Source organism: Erinaceus europaeus, chromosome 16 (assembly GCF_950295315.1).
Source record: "Erinaceus europaeus chromosome 16, mEriEur2.1, whole genome shotgun sequence".
NCBI lineage: Eukaryota > Metazoa > Chordata > Mammalia > Eulipotyphla > Erinaceidae > Erinaceus > Erinaceus europaeus.
The window spans coordinates 46,683,694-46,699,399 of NC_080177.1; the positions used below are offsets into that span (position 1 = coordinate 46,683,694).

Consider the following 15,706-nt stretch of genomic DNA (forward strand, 5'->3'; position numbering starts at 1 on the left):
AAGGCAAGGGACAGGAGCACAGGAGCCACCCAGGACAGAGTAAGATGCTACCAGGCTGAAAATGCCAGCCCCTAGCAAGTCCCAGGAATATGAACCAGATACCTACCTGTCTTTAGGGAATGTGAGAAAGGAGGTGAACCCTGTGGTCCTTGTCAGATGTTCTACAGCTCCTGTGAGCTTTGATATAAGCATGCTACTGATCCTTGTCTACAATACACAGATATGGGGACACAGGTCACACATGGACAAGAACTGCCCTCAACCCATGGCTAAATGCCTTTTGGAGAACTTGTCCTATGCAGAGGTTACACAGGCTTCTTTGCTGAAAATGGGCCCCAGATCAGATCGATGGGGTTTACAATTAACAATATTTACATATTTTCCCCATATTTGGGAGGGAGCTACTCTCTGCCCTGATCCAGCTTTCTAGACCTATTCTCAACTCTGACACCATCTCCCTAGACAGTACCTTTAGCCCACTTTTAGTACATGTTGGCTGTTGGGCTCAGGCAAAAAATTAGTAAAGTCTGGGAGTCAGTGGTAGCGCATCGGGTTAAGCACACATGGCGCAAAGTGCAAGGACTGGCATAAGGATCCCGGTTTGAGCTCCTGGATCCCCACCTGCAGAGGAGTCGCTTCACAAGCATTGAAGCAGGTCTGTAGGTGTCTGTCTTTCTCTCCCCCTCTCTGTCTTCCCCTCCTTTCTCCATTTCTCTCTCCTATCCAACAACAGCGACGACAACAACAATAACTATAATAATAAAACAACAAGGGAATAAATAAAAAATAAAATAAAAATTAGTAAAGTCATGGGCCCCTTGACTTTTTCCTACTAGCTTTTTCCAAAGTGGAGACCCCCAAATCTCACCTGCTATATTCTTACCTTTAGGTTCCTTATTATTAAATAATTTGTTCTGCTTTATTATCTTTTTTTGTATTGAGATTTATTTATTAAATTTCTTTATTGGGGAATTAATGTTTTATATTCAACAGTAAATACAATAGTTTGAACATGCATAACATTTCCCAGTTTCTGCTTTATATCTTAAACTCTTTTTCAGCCACCAAGTTGCAAATGCTACCATAACGCCACCCTGACTTTCCTGTGCAAACAACCTCACCTATATGTCCTGGAACCCCACTTCCCCAGAGCCCTGCCCCACAGGTTTGGGGTATGGATTAACCTGCCAATGCTCATGTTCAGCGGAGAAGCAATTACAGAAGCCAGACCTTCCACCTTCTACACCTCAGTCATTAGATCCTGGGTCCATGTTCGCAGAGGGGTAAAAAATAGGAAAGCTTCCAATGGAGAGGTTGAGATGCGGAACTCTGGTGATGGAATTGTGTGGAATTGTACCCCTCTAGTCCTACAGCCTTGTTGATCATTATGACATCAATTTTAAAAGAAAAAATGTTCATGGGGGTCGGGCAGTAGCGCAGCCAGGCGGTTAAGCGCATATGGCGCCAAGCGCAAGGACTGGAATAAGGATCCCAGTTTGAGCCCCCGACTTTTCACCTGCAGGGGAGTCGCTTCACAAACGGTGAAGCAGGTCTGCAGCTGTCTGTCCTCTCCCCTTCTCTGTCTTCCCCTCCTCCATTTCTCTCTGTCCTATCCAACAACGACATCAATAACAATAAAACCACACTGATAAAACAACAAGGGTAACAAGGGGAATCCACTGCCCCCAGGAGCAGTGGATTCGTGGTGCCGTGCCCCAGTAATTAACCCTGGAAGCAAAAAGAAAAAGAAAAATAAGTTCACTAAGGTGCTGTTCTGCTCAGGTTGGTTCTGAGAATCACTTAAAATAGTGATGAGGCCTAGTCACAATGTCTTACTAGATATAAGGCTCTACGTTCAAATAACCATAAATTTCCAACAAAATTGTGAAAGTCGCGCTCCCCATCACCTCACCCACAGGATGTAAATGCGACAAAGTAGGAATCAAAATGATTTAGCGTATTGATTGACGTCCAGCTCAACCAACAAACTAAGGAGGCACAATGCGCCTGTGCAAGTTATTGCCCAATCATCACTCAGCACCTGTGGTTTGGGCGGGGCTTATAGGAAAGGCCACCGTAGTGCTGGCAAACCAGGGAAGAAGTGAAGATGGCGGAATGAGAAGATGAGGACGGCCGACTTTCTGGGTGGGGGCCGACTGGATAGCCAGCTGGCCGGCCTCCGGGGCAGCCGAGGGCCTCTGCTGGTCCAGACGAGGTAAGCCGAGATTGCTAATGATGGCGGCACAAACAGGAAGTGGTGAGGCCAAGAGGCGGCACGGGCTGGGCCTTGCGCTCCGGGTGTGTCGCACTGCGCTTCCTGGGCGTTGTTGTGCTCTCTGTGAGGCCTCTGGCCGCAGCGGACCCCGGCGAGCTGCAAAATGTCTGCACGCGCCGGAGTCTGCCACCCAGACGCTGTGTCTGCTCCGGCTTCGCACCTACTGTCAGGCCTGTGGCTCTGAGTCCAAAGGCAGCTCGGAACCCTGAGCGTTTCATGTCCCGGCCCCTTGACCTTGAAGTGTGGCGAACAAGTCGTCGTCCCCCCACACCCCCCAGTGTTTCCAATACGCAGTCGTGCTGTTCTCTTGCAGTCTTGACTCGTTTTATCTTCCGTTCCAGCTCCCACCAGTCAAATTTTTCAGCTTGGAGTAAGAAGCTTTGACCTTGTGTGTATTGACTATCGTTTTTTTTTTTTTTTTTAAACTTTTGGTAGTGATTTAAAAAATTATGAGATGACAGGGGTATAACTCCACACCCGTTCCCATCACCAGAGTCCTGTGTCCCCGTTCCCTCTATTGGAAACTGCAATGCTTCTCCCAAGGTCACAGATGGGTCGGTCGGTCTCTCTCTCTCTCTCTCTCTATATATATATATATATATTTCCCCCCCCCCCTCATTATTCCTATGGTTCTGCCTTCTCTTCCTTTGGAAGTCACACCTACACCGATCACTACTTCTGAGTGTGCTTCCTTTTTTTTTTTTTTTTTTTTCCCTTTTCTCTCAGGGTCCTGATGGAATTGGGTTTCAGAGCTCTCTGGTCATCTTGCCCTAACATTTTTCCACCCACTGGGAGTATGGACCAAAATTGTTTTGGGGTTGCAGAAGGTGGAAGGTCTGGCTTCTCCACTGGACATGGACATTGGCAGGTCGATCCATACCCCCAGCCTGTTTCTTTCTTTCTCTAGGGGGTAAGGCTCTGAAGAGGTGAGGTCTTCTGCCCAAGGAAGCCTGACCATCATCTTAATGGCATGTGAGTCTGCTGACCTCCGTCTCGGTGGAATTCACCTTGTTCCAGACTCCAGGAGTCAGTGAACAATATTCAGTTAATGTTGCTGATAGGAGACAAGCCGTTTGGGGAATCAATATTTGAGTATTATTGCCTATGTAATGATAATGAGGTTGCAGAGTTTTAAAATGGTTATCATTTGTGTCCTGCTCCTGTTGAACTTTACCACCCCGCCCCCACCCCGTGTGTTTTGGATTGTTACAACTTTTCACTTGACCTCTAGTTAAATACTGAAAAGGACTGGGGCCAGGTGGTGGCGCATCTGGTTGTGCACACTGTACAGTGCTCCAAGAACCCAGGTCCAAGCCCCTGGCCCCCACCTGCACCTGCAGGGAGAAGCTTCCTGAGTTTGAAGCAAGGCTGTAGGTATCTTTCTGTCCCTCCCTATCTCCCCATCACTCTTAATTTCTCTGCCTCTATTCAATAATATTTTTTTAAATAATTTATTTACTTACTCCTTTTTGTTGCTCCTTTTTTATTGTTGTAGTTATTATTTTTATTGATGATGTCGTCGTTGTTAGATAGGACAGAGAGAAATGGAGAGAGATGGGGAAGACAGAGGGGGAGAAAAAGATAGACACCTGCAGACCTGCAGGTGGGGAGCCAGGGGTTCGAACCGGGATCCTTGTGCTGGTCCTTGTGCTTTGCACCTCATGCGCTTAACCCACAGCGCTACCACCTGACTCACAGAAAGTAACTTCTTTCTGGTTGTTCTGAATAATTTGTGGCAGTGATGCTTTTTGGAATAACCTTACTTGAATAATTTGGGATTCAAATGCATGTACCATATTGTTTTTACTTTTCTTTATCACAGGATGAACATTTCCCTTGAATTTGGGGTGCTGTCATATTCATCTTGAAGTGAAAACAAAAATTCTGAACTCAGGGCTTGGCAAGTGAGTACTATTGACTAATGCTTCCAAATTATGTTCCAGCACCTTGAAATTAACTAAATAGAGGGGGCCAGGAAATGGTTCACTTTGTAGACTGCATACCACTGCCATGTGTGAGGAACTGGGATCATTATGCAAAGGGGAAACTTCACAACCTGAGGAGCAGTGTCTCTCCTATCTCTCTTTATCTGGAAAAAAGAAAAAGAGTCGGCTAGTGCAATCCAGTAGACTCAAAACTCCAGTGAAACCCAGTTTTCAAAATAATAATATTAAGCCATTAACTTCAAAAGAATATGAATATCAAAAGTGACTATGAGTTACTGATATTTAAGCTTTTCTCAAAGTAATATGTTAGATTTAAATGTTTTGATAATTCAGGGCCTGGGAGATGGTTCACCCAGTAGAGCTCACACTTTGTCATGTGTGGTGTGAGGACATATGTTGGAGCCCCTGTAACCACATAGCACCAAATATAGCACTGGAGGAAAGTTTATGAAGGGTGGAGTGATGCTATGGTGTCTCTCCAGTCTTTTTCTCTGTCTATATCTGTAACTAAAAGAAAGGAAAGGGCAAAGGATAGATAGCATAATAGTTATACAAAGAGATTCTCATGCCTGAGGCTCCAAAGTCTCAGGTTCAATCCCCCCACACCACCATAAGCCAGAGCTGAGTAGTGCTCTGGTTAAAAAAAAAAAAATCTGCTGTGAACAATGGAAGTGCACAATTGCCAAAGCCCAGGCAAGGGGGGGAGTTACCAGGCCAGGAGATACATGGCAGTATACAATTTCTTCTAGCGTTTGCCCTTCTTCCATAGCCAGTCAACAGCGTCAGGTTGAGCCTGATGTAAAGTTTGGAGACCTCCTTAGAAATTAATGCCTGAGGCTTAGAAGTCCCAATTTCAATTCCTGAACAAATGTTCTTGTCAAAATAATTAAATATAAAAAAATATATTTTTTAAATGATCGTGTTCCCAAAACTAATACTGTTTTTTTCTTTCATCATTACTGGTATTTCACCACACTGGGCTTTCCCCCCCCCCCTACATTTTTATTGGATAAGACAGAAATTGAGAGGGGAGGGGGAGGTAGAGGAGGAGAGAGACACCTACAGATCTGCTTCACCACTTGTGAAGCAACCCCCCTGCAGGTGGGGAGCCTTAATGTTATTTAAAGTGTTCTTCACATCCTGTAGCTCTATTCTGACTTTTGGGAGTTTTTTGTTTGTTTGTTTGTTTGTTTTTTAACTGACAAAACCATAGTTTTGGGAGTTTTATGTTTTGTGTGCATTTTATAGCTCTTCGGTGTAATGATTTTGAGTTTTTGAATTTTTGTCTATGAAGTTTAGATTCTTGAATTACTTTCTTTGTTTTTTTAAGATTTTATTTATTTATTAATGAGAAAGAAAGGAGGAGAGAGAGAAAGAGCCAGACATCACTCTGGTACATGTGCTGCTGGGGATTGAACTCAGAACTTCATGATTGAGAATCTAGTTCCTTAGCCACTGCACCACCTCCCAGACCACTTGAATTAGTTTCTTTTCTTTTTTATTTTAAATATTTGCTTTGTGTTGCCCTTGTTGTTTTTATTGTTGTTGTAGTTATTACTGTTGTTGATGTCATTGTTGTTGGATAGGACAGAGAGAAATGGACAGAGGAGGGGAAGACAGGGGGAGAGAAAGACACCTGCAGACCTGCTTCACCGCCTGTGAAGCGACTCCCCTGCAGGTGGGGAGCGGGGGGCTCGAACCGGGATTCTTATGCCGGTCCCTGCGCTTTGTGCCACGTGCGCTTAACCCGCTGCGCTACCGCCCGACTCCTTTGAATTACTTTCATGATGAGTTTTCTAAATTTTGTTTCTGATTTTTCCAGATCTCTGTGTTTATTTGTATTTGCTGCCACAGCCTGGTTGCTTTCAAGCTTGCACATTTAGTGTGATTTATATTCAGCCGGCAGGCGGCATTCTATCTAAGTTGTTTATAGGTGGAAGTGGAGATTCTGTCCCAGGGCAGATTTAGATCAGTAGAGTTTTGCTGCTGTATTTCAGTTTGTACTCTGACCTCTGGAAGCCTACTGACATAGCCTGGGCAGACCACATCGCTTTAGTTTTCAGCCAGGTTTTTTGCCTGGTAACTTCCCCACCTCCTTGTAGTAGTGAAAAGGTGGTATTGGCCACCAACACAAGCAACTTTGGTCTTGCAAACTTTTCCCTCATTCCTTTTCCATGTGTACCTGCACCACCTGTGGTTATGTTAGTTTTAGATGTTACAGCTATAATTTGGTGAGGTTCCAGGTGATTTTTCATTGACTTATTTAGCTAATTAGGTGAGACCTTTCCATGGCAGCAACGCTGGCCAAGTTTCCAGAAACCGATTGTTGTTGTTTTTTTTTCAATTTTTATATTTATTTTCCCTTTTGTTGCTCTTGTTGTTTAACACTGTTGTGGTTATTGATGTCATTGTTGTTGGATAGGACAGAGAAATGGAGAGAGGAGGGGAAGACAGAGGGGGAGAGAAAGATAGACACCTGCAGACCTGCTTCACTGCTTGTGAAGCCACTCATCTGCAGGTGGGGAGCCAAGGGCTTGTAATGGTCCTTGCGCTTTGCGCCACGTGCTTGACCCACTGCACCACCGTCTGACTCCCTCACTCCTTTTTTTTTTTTTTAAAGTATTTTTATTTATTTCTTGGATAAAGACAGTTAGAAATCAAGAGGGGGATGTCGGGCAGTAGTGTAGCGGGCTAAGTGCACATGGTGGGAAGAGCAAGGACCAGTTGGAGCCCCTGGCTCCCCACGTGCAGGGGAGTTGCTTCACAGGTGGTGAAGCAGGTCTGCCGGTGTCTTTCTCTCTCTCTGTCTTCCCCTCCTCTCTCCATTTCTCTCTGTCCTATCTAACAACTACAGCATCAACAACAACAATAATAACTACAACAATAAAACAAGGGCAACAAAAGGGAAAATAAATATAAAAAAGAAATATTTATTACATATCAGAGAATTTTACGTGGGACAGAGAGAAAAATCAGAGCACCACTCTAGTACATGCAGTGCTGTGTCAGTGATCAAGCCAGGAACCTCAGACATAAAAGCCCGATGTTCTATCTCTTCAACCATTTCCCCAACTAAAACCATAGTCTTTTTTTTTAAGTGCCTTAATATTGGCCTAAAAGATTATGAGATTATAGGTTATAGTTCCTTACACCCATCACCAAAGTTCTGTGCCTCCATCTTCCCAAGGAAAACCACCATAGTTTTCCACAAAGTCTTAGAGACCTTGTCTCTACTTGTTTTGTTTTCCTTTGCAAGTGGAATTACCTGGTAGTTGTCTTTACCTCTTTACTTATTTTGTTAAGCATAATCACCTTCAGTTCCACTCATTTTGCCCCAAATGATGAGATACCATCCTTTTTGACTGCAGAGTAGTAGTCTATCAAGTTTTTTTTTTTTTTTTTTAATGCAGTCATCTAAGACCAGATAGTCTTGAATCATTTTATGACCATAAAAAATTGGAAGTAGAGGGCCGGGTGGTGGCATACCAGTTTTAGTGCACATAGTACAAAGCACAAGGATCTGGTTTGAGCACCAGCCCCCCACCTGCAGGGGGGTCTCTTCACAAGCAATGAAGTAGGTCTGCAAGTGTCTACTTTTCTCTCCCTCAGTATCTTCCCTCTCCTCTCAACTTCTCTCTGTCCTATTCAATAAAAAAGGAAAAAATGGCCACCAGTAATAGTGGATTTGTAGTACTGGCACTAAGCCCCACCAGTAACCCTGAGCCAGAAAAAATTGGAAGTATAAGATAACATGTAACCTGTGAGTCGGGCGGTAGCGCACGTGGCGCAAAGCGCAAAGACCAGTTAGGATCCAGGTTCAAGCCCCCGGCTCCCCACCTGCAGGGGAGTCACTTCACAGGCGGTGAAGCAGGTCTGCAGGTGTCTCTCTGTCTCTCTTCCCCTCTATCTCCCCTTTCTCAATTTCTCTGTCTCTATCCAATAACAAATAAAAAAATAAAATAAAATAAAATAAAGATAACATGTATCCTGACTTCACAGACAATTTTTTTTATCAGTCTAGTTCTTTTTTTTTAAATCACATTTGTGTATTTTTGTGACAATAACTACTTTTCTGGTGGCAATACTAAATTGGTGTTCTAGTTGAACATTTTCTTTTAGACAGTGTGTAATGCAATATTTTCTGTGCATTTGTAATATAAGCTAACACAATATCTGTCTTAAACTTACTCTTAATTATTTTGTATTTCCAGATATTCCTGTCTTGTCTCCCAGAGTGGGTGGTCCTGCTTCTTTTATCTGGCCATGTTGCTACTTCTTGAATTATGGATATCTCTTCCCTACCTGGCATGACATGAGAAAGATCGATTTTTTTTTGTTGTTGTTTCATCTCTCAGATGCAACACAGAGAAGCCACTAGAATGCAGTCATTCTTCCAGCTTTACCAGAGAAAAGAAGCCACTCACATCCATCTATTGCTACAGTTTAATTAGAAATGTTATTTTTTCTACCTGAAGGCTGGTGTTTAATTTGAAAAAGGTGCTAAGATGATGGTATTTGTGTATTCTTAACCTTTTATCCCAAAGAAGACTAAACTAAATATCAAGTGAGGATTTTTTTTGTTTGTTTTTTTGTGTTTTTTTTTGTGGTCTGTCTTCCATTTGCAGCCACTATCACAATCGGCACAGTTAGGGTTGCAATGGTAAATTCTAGGTATGTGCTGTTAATTTGAATTAAAAAAAAAAAAAAAGCTGACATTTTACATAGCTGATACCTGACTCATCCTAAAACTCAGATTTACTGAATAAGAACATAGTTCCAATCCTGCAATAAAACCTCTGATGTGGTAAAAAAAAAAAAAAAAAAACATAAAAATACAAGGTTAATTGTAATCATCACAGTTACTGTATACACACTTTTACATGTATAAATCCACTTTTTTTTTTTAATCGAGAAGGGATTTTTCTCCTTGGAGAATGAAGCTGTTGACTTATTTTTCAGAAATCTGGATGTGTGATATTTTTTAATGTTTCCCTTATGTCAATAAGAACCACTTTGTACAGATACAAGCCCTGTGGATGCATGCTTGCATTTAGTGAACATTTGGTTAAAAAACATAAGTGTGAATCTCATGGAACCTCACTGCCTCTCTAGAATGAGAGACTGCTGTATTACAAATCACCTGTTTTTTGTTTGTTTGTTTGTTTGTTTTATGGCGTCTTGGCTGGGAGAAAAGTATTGTCTAGTTTTATCTAGAAGATGTGCAGGATCATTATTCAGCTGTGCTTTCAGCTGTGGACATGGATGATTGGGTAACACCCTTCTCTAAGAAAAAGCAACATGTAGGGCAACTCCATCTGACTTCTGGGCATTTTATCTTCTGTGGCTCTGTATTTTGTAAAATCTTAAGTAACTTTTTCCCTTTCACCCAAAATATTTGGGCACTTATATGTTTGGTTTATTTTTCTAGGCAGTAGGTATAATGTTGAACTGTAACAACTGGGTCTCAGGTAACTTTCCTCAGTTGGAAATGAACTATTTAATCAGAGAATGAGCCTCTGCAGCAGTGTTCCCAAACCTGTGGTTAGGTCATTTCAGATTTAGAATAAATTCAGAGTCTGACAAAACCTCAAAGAATAATTTCATAAGAAACTTCCTTTCTGTCTTTAAAATTTATACTAGAACAGACTATATTCTAAAGCTGTTGTTGCTCCAACTCATCAGAGAATCCTTGTGTGAATTATCAGGTCTTTGTGATAAAAATGAAACCTTTATTTATTAGTCTTTGTGACCAGAGAATTTGGAAATCTTAGATGAAATTAAGAATCTTTTATCTTCTTTATAATTTAGGGAAAACTTGCCCAGAATCATGTTTGCTTTGATGATGAAAACATAGACCTGACTAATATTTGAAAGTGATAAACATGGTCAACAGTGGGAATGTTTTAGAAAGATAATTATGGAAAACAAATCAATAATAGGGTGTGATAAATAATAGTAGAAATACTTTTAGATAAAGGAAACTTGATTTTTTTCCCCCTCAATTTCCCAGCCACTTCTTGGTGGTTTTTTTTTGTAGCATTTTTGGAATTGTTAAGGAACTTGATACCTTATTCCCATTGGTATGTTGAGATTGTCATGTCAAAGAACTTGTATCTCACAAGTGTGTATAAGTCATCTTCCCCATGTCTTTTGGCATCTTTTTGGGTAGGATCATTTGGCAGGACATAGAGTACATAGGCTTTTACATCAGTGAAATCAGCTCTGACACTTGGGTTGAGTATGTATGAGACTGGGCTTCTCCAGTTGTTTCAAATTTCCTGCATTTCATAGGTAAGGGAACCACTGTTATGTGCTCTTTGAAATTGTTCCTGTATCCTCCAAGGTTGTCATCAGATGGCATTAAGCAAAAATGTACCTGGAGGTACATTTGCCCAGTGTTTACTTGGTCCACCTCCCCCCAGCCCCTCATCACCCACTATATATCCCCTTCTTGAGATCAAAATTGGTCATTTTAGGCAAGACTGATTGACATGGCCAATTCCTTCCTTTTGCTTATCTATATTATCTGGCTGTTTTTCTTCTCTAAGATGTTAAAAATGGGGTATGTGCAATACAAATATATATATATATATGTATATTTTAATACTTGTGGACAAATGTTACAAGTTGTTTAAGAACAACAAAATCACCAATGTCTTCCATTATGAGATGTGTATAGTTTTGTAAGCATTAGTACTTGGTAGCATATTGTAGTGCCATGTTAGGAGTTAGTGCATGAGCCTAGTAATAGAAATTTCAGGATAAATTACTAATAATTATCAATAGGATAAAAAGTGGAAATTTCTTTTTCATAAATATCTAAATTCATTATATTCTTCCTGGGGGAAGGACGTTAAGGCCAAAAAAGACTTATTTATGAATGGAAATGTGGGGTCACAATGTGTTTGAGAATATTGAAGCTTTCCATGAAGCTTTCCATCTTAAGAAAGCTCAATTCAAATCAAGGCCCCATACCATGACTCTGCTCTGCTTTGCTCTTAGTTTTAAATAAGATTATTCTTACTCAGTGTTCACATTGAATGTCTTCTAGGGTTGTTTTCCCATTCCTTTTGCATTGAGAAGTTAATTTGTCCTTTGTATGCCTTACTGAGATGCTATGCTAGTAGCTTAAGTGTTTTCTAATCTGTAGACCATTTACTTTTCCCATCTGTGGCATGCTATTTGTTAATCTGAGAACACTGATCAGTATTTCTTTACAGTGTCATAGATTAATTTGAATTGTTCCTAGTTCCAGATCTGCTGTGTTGTATATTGATGGAATTCCAGACTTCATTTTAATTGGAAATGTAGTGAAGTGGCACCTACCTCGGTTGCCATTAATCATTAATTACTTTGGGTATATAGTAAGCTTCCCCCTTTTTTTCTATTTTATAAATAAAGGTTTTGTTCTAAAAGCACAGGATAGTTTTTTGTAGAAAAAAAATTCCTACTTCCAAGAGCTGCCTTGAGAACTTGGAAGTGGTAGTTTTCAGAGGTGATTTTTGGATCTCAGTATTGAAAGAGTCCAAGATTTACTAACACAGATTTCTGATTAGCATGATAGGAAATGGTTTAAAACTTTCTGAAATGTGTTGTCTTAATTCTTTGGCAGCAGATGTTCTGGGACCCCAGGCTTAGGTTCTCTTAATGTAATTATAAAGTAGTTATACTCTTGACTCAAATATTTATTAGTGCCTGGGAGAATCCATTTTTGAAAAGCATTTGAATATTTAAGAGAATACCTCTGGAAAGGTAATGAATGCAAAATAGCACATTATGTAGGAAAGGCTATTTCCTGTTGTAAAAATAAATAAATAAAAAGCCATAAAACTAATACTTTTCAAGAGATAGAGTGTTAGTAGCAATAAGTTTTGTGTGATAACAAATTGCATTGTTAAGGTTGTACAGTAGAACAAGTATTACCACTTGAATTTTTAAGGCTCTGCAGCCAATAGTTGCAAAAGGAAAAAATGTTTTTGGTACACAGCATATAGAGGTACTTTTAAAGCTATGAATGTATATGAATATATTGTATGAGAAACACCAATTTTTGTAAAGATTTCCCAAAGCTGAGGGCTAGAGCTATTGAACAAGATTTGTGTTTAACCTTGAAACAAATGTACTCCTACTAATATTGCCCCACTGAAATTGTTGAAGTCTTATATTTCTTTTTTTTAAAAAAAATATTTATTTTCCCTTTTGTTGTCCTTCTTGTTTTTCTTGTTGTAGTTATTATTGTTATTGATGTCTTAGTTGTTGGATAGGACAGAGAAATGGAGAGAGGAGGGGAAGACAGAGACCTGCAGACCTGCTTCAGCCTGTGAAGCGACTCCCCCGCAGGTGGGGAGCCCTGGGCCGGAACCTGGATCTTTGTGCTGGTCCTTGTGCTTTGCGTGGCCACGTGTGCTTAACCCGCTGGGCTACTGCCCAACTCCTGTCTTATGTTTCTTTTAGCAATAGGCATTTATAGAATGGCATGCTTTTTTTTAATTGCCAGACCCTGGTGCCTCATGTATACACTGCTTTTTTTTTTTTCCAACTAGATTGAGAGGGGGAGGGAGAACGATATACACCTGTAGTCCTTCTTCACTGCTCATGAAACATCCCTGCTGCAGGTGGGGAGCTGGGGCTTGAACATAGTGTAATACTATGTATGCTTAACCGGGTGTGTCATCGCCAGCCCCCTAATTAGGACGTTTTTTAAAAGTTAAAAACTTGGCTCATTGGCTTTTCCTTATGCTTAAGATTAGGGTAGGGGAGGTAGGATTTAAAATGTAAAGCAAAGGGATTAAAGTAGTCAGAGACAACATGATGACTTTTTTTTTTTTTAATCTTGTCTAGCAGGTGGCTGGGTTCTGTGGCCTGTGAATGCTTAATTTATCAAGAACCTAGTTTCTTGGTCTGAGGAATCCAGTCAGTCATATAGTAGTGGTTTAGTAGTGGAATAAGTGGCTTCTTACTCCATTTTCACTCATTCATTTTGGCCCTTAAATGACTAGGTTCAAGGAAAAGAGAACTTTAAATGAGTGGATCTAAGAAAACAGTGCCTCTTGAATATTTAACTCTTACATTGCAACTCCAATTTATAGGGAGATAGCTATACTAAATTGGTTATGGCACCTCTTAAAGTGTCTGATACCTTCAGTTGGTGTTAGAGACATTAGAGCAATATTTAGAAATCTGCACAATCATGAGGGCACTGCTGCATATTACAGTGATGTCAACTTTTACTTATTTAGAACAATGAAAGATTACCCACATAACAGCCACATTAGTAGTTCTAAATGCTAAAATGTGCTACAAGTTTTTGTAGTCTCAAAAGTCTGGTTTTTATTATTGTTGTCTCATGTTTACTCTATGTACTTGTGATATGCAAACTATGAAGAGACCCCTGGCATCCAGGTGTTTACATTCCCATGGTGCTGCTGATATAAACTGCTTCTTGTTCATTCAGAACATTGTTTGGCTAATATTTGGAAGAACCCCTTAGCCAACCGTTTCCAAGAGCAGAGGGCTAGGATAAATTTCAGGGCATTGGTTTTGAGTTTACATTAGCTCTGCTACTCATAACTAATTTTCCCCAGGGAACAATGCATGTAATGCTCATTAATGTGAGTCATTCTGCCTAAGAGCATCTTTACTGTCCCTAAACCACCTACTGTTCTGCTTTACAGATGTCAATAAATGGCCAAGAAAACTTAGTGTGCCAAAAGACTGTAACATTTCAGTTCTCCTTTTCTAGAGCTTTTACATTATTCTTTACCCAGATGGACCAGGATTTGCGATTAAACCTATACAACTAAACGTACAACAATTTTAACCTTTGTGTTTGTGACTTTTGTAATCTCTGTTCAGAAGCAGTCTTGTAATAGACATGGAACACCTGCCTACATTTCTACACAGTAACTTTACCCACATTTTTGGTTAAAATTTTGCATGTATCCTAATCAAATTTTGCATGTATCCTAATCAAATTTTACTCTGCATATTTATTAAAGCTGGGTCTGGTTAAAAATGCAAGCAATAGTGACAGACCCATACATAGCTCTAGGATACTAATATTCTAATGCATGATTGAAAATGTCCAGTGTTATGCAGTTACTAGTAATTATGCATTTATTAGTAATAAGGCAATAGAGACTCAAACCAATAGCTTGAATTTGTTTGGATATTTATTTTTGTTTTTTAATTAAAGAATACTTCCGTTGAAAATGGGAGCTAGAAGATAAACGGGCAACCACAAGACATTCAAACTGTCTTGCTCACCCTCTAATCTTTTGCTTGTTCCATTAGTCCCCAAGCATGTTTTTTTTTTAAAGGCACAAACTAAGCATGTTGAATAAATAAGATACTACAGCTATAATAATCTGAAAGGTGCAGAGTGACAGGGAAGTAGGGAATATCAGTAAGTCCTGAAGAAAGATATTGAAACTTTTGGTTTGGTTTCTCTTGTTTTTGTTGTTTTGTTTTGCTTGTATAGCCACAACTATCCTTTATTTGATCAGATTTGACTGCACAATTTGTTGACAACAGATGAATAGGAGCAACTTTTCCCACTTTGAAAAACTTTGCCTTTTATGTGAAAGAGGTCAGTTTTTCACAAGAAGGTTCCTGACTTTTGAGTTAATCCTTCCTAGAAAAAGTGATAGTGTACAAATGGAATTTATTATGTCTGAAAGTGGCCTAGACAGAATTGAGATTATAGGGTAGTTAATAGGCATGTCCAGATTCAAAACCTAGGATCAGAAATGTGTTTCCAAAAATTACCTAATATCATTTGTAAGTCATTTTATTGGGAGGGGGGGGTTGTGATTTCCAATACAGTTATGACACATTTATCTCATTTTCTTTGTTGTGGGACTTCAGATATCTTTGATAATGTTAAAGTGGGATGTTAACTTTCCACTGATTTCAGAAATGAAATAGACCTCTAATCTTTAGATTATATACTATGTTCCACTAATATCTGATAATAAAACCAAGGAGAGTTAATATGGAAAACCAAGCATCACAGGAATCCATACACCATACATACTTTTCTTTAAAAGAATAAAGATTGTATCTGGTTACGCACACACATTAGTGTGCCAGGAACCCAGGTTCAACCCCCTAGTCCCCACCTGCAGGAGGGAAGAAGCTTCATGACTGGTGAAGCAGGGCAGGCAGCAAGTGTCTCTCTCTTGTCTCTCCCTCTCTATCTCCCCTCCCTTCTCAATTTCTCTCAGTCTCTATCCAGTAATAAAATAAAAAGATTAAATGATATTGTAAGACTTAAATTCTTAATTTTTATGATTAAGTTTTCAACTTCCTTGTTAATCTGTTAAACCACTGATTAAAATGCATAATTCCCCAGTTAAGATACTCTCATTGCTAATCCTTTAACAGTGATAGCCTTTTTGCTTAAAACCACCTATAACTTGTAATGAAAATGATTCATATTAGAGTGCCCTTCAGTTTCTTTACTGTCAAATAAATACAAGAGTCA

General features: G+C 39.9%; 2 protein-coding genes across 3 annotated transcripts in view; one reads left to right on the forward strand and one right to left on the reverse strand.

Annotated features, from left to right (window-relative positions):
• Positions 1 to 15,706, reverse strand: part of OIP5 (Opa interacting protein 5) — a 120,506-nt gene that overhangs the window by 83,347 nt on the left and 21,453 nt on the right. The gene's annotated exons all lie outside the window — the stretch shown is intronic.
• Positions 2,065 to 15,706, forward strand: part of NUSAP1 (nucleolar and spindle associated protein 1) — an 87,685-nt gene continuing 74,043 nt past the window's right edge. Inside the window, exon 1 of the mRNA XM_060175067.1 lies at positions 2,065 to 2,215. The gene's annotated coding sequence lies outside the window, so the exon portion shown is untranslated. The remainder of the gene's footprint in view (positions 2,216 to 15,706) is intronic.